At 39.2% G+C, this 4,694-nt stretch overlaps 1 pseudogene; it reads right to left on the bottom strand.

Moving 5' to 3' along the window:
- Positions 1-2,290: 2,290 nt before the first annotated feature.
- LOC143271938 (vomeronasal type-1 receptor 4-like) lies at positions 2,291-3,207 on the bottom strand (annotated as a pseudogene).
- Positions 3,208-4,694: the final 1,487 nt, after the last annotated feature.

Genomic DNA, 4,694 nt, shown 5'->3' with positions numbered 1-4,694 from the left:
TGTCCGTGTCTCCTCTGTGGTTTGGAGCAATTAATATATCAAAAGAAGATACACACACACACACACACACACACACACACACACACACACACACAAATACACACACACTATTAAGGAATGTCTTCCTGTATGCTGTGAATGTGTTGCTCTGATTGGTTGATAAGTAAAAGGCTGATCATCCAGTAGCCAGGCAGAAAGTATAGGTGGGATAAGCAGATAAGGAGAATACTGAAAGAGGAAGGCTAAAACAGAAGACACAGTTCACTGTCCAGGGAGCAGCATGTAAGGACACACAGGTAAAGCCAAGGAACATGCTGCAACAGAGAGATTAACAGAAATGGGCTGAGTTTGATTGGAGGAGCTAGTCAGTGGTAGGCCTGAGCTAATGACCAAGCAGTTTTAATTAATATTAAGCCTCTGTGTGTTCATTTGGGTCTGAGCAGCTGTGGGACTGCAGGATTTCAGGGAGCTGGGTGGGACCAGGGAAACTTCAGCTACACACACACACACATACACACACACACACACACACACACACACACACACACACACACCCCTAAATGTAATCACTATGTAGCCAACATATGAGTCAATACCATACAGTGAATATTACCTTCAGAATTGGACTTTGGTATGGAGATGTACTATTCCTTGTGTGTTCAGAGTTGCTGATGCTGAGAGAATCCTATAGCAATATATGGCATATTGGAGGTGAGACAGATTCATCATATTATTCTTATATATCCAGTGAGGTGCTCAACAGTTGTTCTAACTAGAACAAGAGTATTTTGTGGCTCACCTCTATTTATAAATAAATAATCAACAATAATTAAAAACCGTAATTTGAAAGATGATAAACTGTGCTCAAATCAGTCAATAGAGTATACCATCAGGAGAAAGGCAAAATAAACAGGAAAAATATAAATGAGTCTATTAGGAAATAGGAGCTTTGTTTTGATTTCAATGATAAAATGTAAATTAATCATATGCATTGAATCCCAGAAATGAAGCTTCTACAGCTTTATGGATATTTGTCCATCCAGCAACATTTCTTTAGGGAGAGACAAAGAATGTTTACCTAAATATGTGAGTAGCAATCTATCATTGCACAACATTTTCCTTACCCAACATGCCAGCATTAGAGATAAACATATGAGCAATACACAAAAGAGAAGCATGGCATATTAATATTGATCAGGTACCTTATATGTGTCTAGAATATAGGACATGAACATGAATATGTATAGACGTCTGACAGGAAAGGTAAAATGATCAAGAATATTGATATAGAGGTTGGAGAGATGGCTCAGAGGTTAAGTGTCCTTGGTGTCATTTTAGAGGGCATGAGTTCAATTCCCAGTGTCAATCTGCTGGCTCACTACCATCTATAAAGAGATATTGTGCAAAATTCTGGTGTGCAGACATACATGCAGGTGGAACTGTAGCTAGAGTTTTCCTGCCTGGCCCACAATCAGGACAAATCTCTCTCACCCGCCAGTCCCACAGCCGCTCAGACCCAACCAAGTAAACACAGAGACTTATATTGCTTACAAACTGTATGGCCATGGCAGGTTTCTTGCTAACTGTTCTTATAGATTAAATTAATCCATTTCCATAAATCCATACCTTGCCATGTGGCTGCTGGCTTACTGGCATCTTCACATGTGGCTTGTCATGGTGGTGGCTGGCAGTGTCTCTGATTCAAGCCTTCCACTTCCCAGAATCTTCTCCTCTTTTTCCCACCTATACTTCCTCCTACCTGAATACTGGCCAATCAGTGTTTTATTTACTAAGCAATCAGAGCAACACATTTGCCATAAAAAACATCCCACAGCATGGAACACTGTGTACATAATAAATAAATAAATTTTAATAATGAATAAAAGATATGGATATATAGGCTGCAGTATGAATTGCATGTGACCTAATACAAAACACCAACAGGAGCACGTTAATCTCCTAAGACAGTTGTGAATATTTATGTGATGACTGGTATTCTTTTTCTTTCTTCTTTCTCTCATTTATTTACTATCTACATTCTTAGGGTGTATATGAGGAATTGTGAAACTGGGTCTCCTTATCACAAGTTGGCCTAGAGTTCACTGTACAGCCTAACATGCCATTGATTACATTGCAATCCTTCTGGCTCAATCTCCCCAGTGCTGGGATAAGTTCAGTGAGTCAACGTGTCTGCTTCATGAAGAAGGATTTTCAAACAACTTTTACTTAATAGAGTGTGTACTGCTGCTAGTAAAGCTGTCTTCTATGTTTGTCATGTTGACTGTGGTTTTCAGCAGTTGAAGAGCACAGAACAGGGATCCTTAGGATCCCTAAAGATCAACAGGAAGGGAGAAACAGTGGGAAAGCCTGCAGTCAAAACTTCATTTACATGCCTCAACCAGATACGAGAGTCCATTAAAAAAGTGTGAAAGATTACACAAATAAAATTTAGGATGTACAAGCTAACAAATGTGACCACCAGCATGAGGATGGTGTGGGCTGCTCTGGTCTCAGCATGGCCTCGGTGGTTTGATTTGCAGTAAGAATGTGCTGGGTACACTGGTGATGTCTATGGAGAAGAAGCACCATGGAGACACTGGTCCAGACCATGATGCTGATGAATGTGGCATCATGGCAAAAACTCAAGATGACCCTGCCTACACTGAATCCAGATGTGGAGCAGACCCACTTGCTGTTATTGTTAGTGTCATTGCCTGTGCTCTGTGGACCAGTGACTTTCACTGGAATGTAGACATTATTTAAGACACTGAACAACCAACAACTGTAACAAGAATAACTCAGGACATCAGGGGTTCTTCCTCGAGGCATCAGCCTACCCCAATGACCAGGAACAAGAGTAAGAAACTGATGGATGCTCAGGGCACAGGTGGAGCACATGTTTGTGCTTCGAGCCACCAGGCGAATGAAGAACTCAATTTTGCATTGCAGGTTAGTTGGAGGTTTCCTTGGAACAAAGCCCATCATCTTATTTGGAAATACCGTGATGAGGAGAAGGAAGGCATTGGCCAAGGCCAAGTTGGTGACAATGACCTGTGTGGTCCTCAGTCGAGAGCCTGTAAAGATGGGAGAGAAATTGTGGACAAGTAGAAGAATGTTGGCCAGAGTCCCAATTCCAACCTGGAAAAGCAGGAGAGTCTGGAGAGCCAATTCCTCAATTGTTTTTAGAGCTTTACTCTGAGAAGTCATGGAGAGGACTTCTGTGCAGCCTGGAGTGAAGACCAGGAGAACACTGCTGTCTTCAAAATACTTCTCAGCCTGGCGGTGGTGGCACTCGCCTTTATTCCCAGCTACACAGAGAAACCCTGTCTCAAAAAACCAAAAAAAAATCTTAATCGCCGGAGCATTAGAATGATTTGAGTCTCTACTTCTTCTATGGAAGGATACACTACAGTATCACAGTACTAAAGAACACTGCAAAGAAAACTCAGACTATTATTTTGTACTTTATGTACTTTCCCTCACCTCATGATGCAAGTGTATTAGTGATACAGCTGTATCATTCTTGGTCAACATCACACCCATTGTAAAACATTATGGCATATAAACATAAACAGTGAACATGGAAACACTTTTTTTATCTTTAAAATGTAACATTTTCCCTCAATGATAAAATGTATTAGGAAATACAAATTGGAGGTTGGAGAGATGGCTCTTCACAAGACTCATGTTCAAATCCAGCACCAACATGGTCAGTAACGTTCATCTGTAACAACAGTTCCCCAAGTTGATTGCCCTGTCATGGCTTTTGTGGCACTACACCAATGTGGCACCAGAAATACAGGCAGTTATAACACTAGATGCATAAAGTAAAATTACTACATTTTTAAAATGACAAGAATATAAATTTATAATTCGGAAAACCATGTAAGTAAATTAAGTTGCAAAAAGAGAACCCATCAGCTTTTGAGAAAATTGTATACAGATCATCAACGTGATAGAATACAATATATTTCAAAAAAGTAACCAGTTTTCTGATCACAAATATGAACCTCAATTTATACATGTACATCCTTATATACATAAGCAACCACAAAAGTTCTGCAAGGTGACTCCTTCAGCAGGTTAAACCATCTTTTGTGAAGTGACTGGATACAAACTAACTCAGAAAAAAATCACCAGCCCTCCTATATACAAATGACAAATGGGTTGAGAAAGAAATCAAGAAAACCACACCCTTCACATAGACACAAATAATATAACATATCTTGGTGTAACTCTCACCAAGCAAGTGAAAGACCTGTATGACAAGAACTTCAAGTGTTTGAAGAAAAATATTGGAGAAGATATCAGAAGATGGAAATATCTAACATTCTCATGCATTGGTAGAATTAACATAGTAAACATAGCAAAAGCAATATACATATTCAATGTAATCTCATTTAAAATTCTAACACAGTCTTTTACAGACCTCAAAGAACAATACTCAACTACATATGGAAAACCAAAAAAGCCAGATGGCTAAAAGAATCATCTACAATAAAAGAACTTCTAGAGTTATCACCATCCCAGATTTCAAGCTGTACTACTGAACAATAGTAACAAAACCCATACGGTATTGGAAAAAACAGAAGGATTGATCAATGTAATCGAAGACCCATACATAAATCCATACACCTATGGAAATGTGATTTTTGACAAAGAATCAAAAAGTATACAATGGAAAATAGGAAGTA

Source organism: Peromyscus maniculatus, chromosome 1 (genome assembly GCF_049852395.1).
Source record: "Peromyscus maniculatus bairdii isolate BWxNUB_F1_BW_parent chromosome 1, HU_Pman_BW_mat_3.1, whole genome shotgun sequence".
Taxonomy (NCBI): domain Eukaryota; kingdom Metazoa; phylum Chordata; class Mammalia; order Rodentia; family Cricetidae; genus Peromyscus; species Peromyscus maniculatus.
This window is presented reverse-complemented; position numbering and strand designations above follow the sequence as displayed.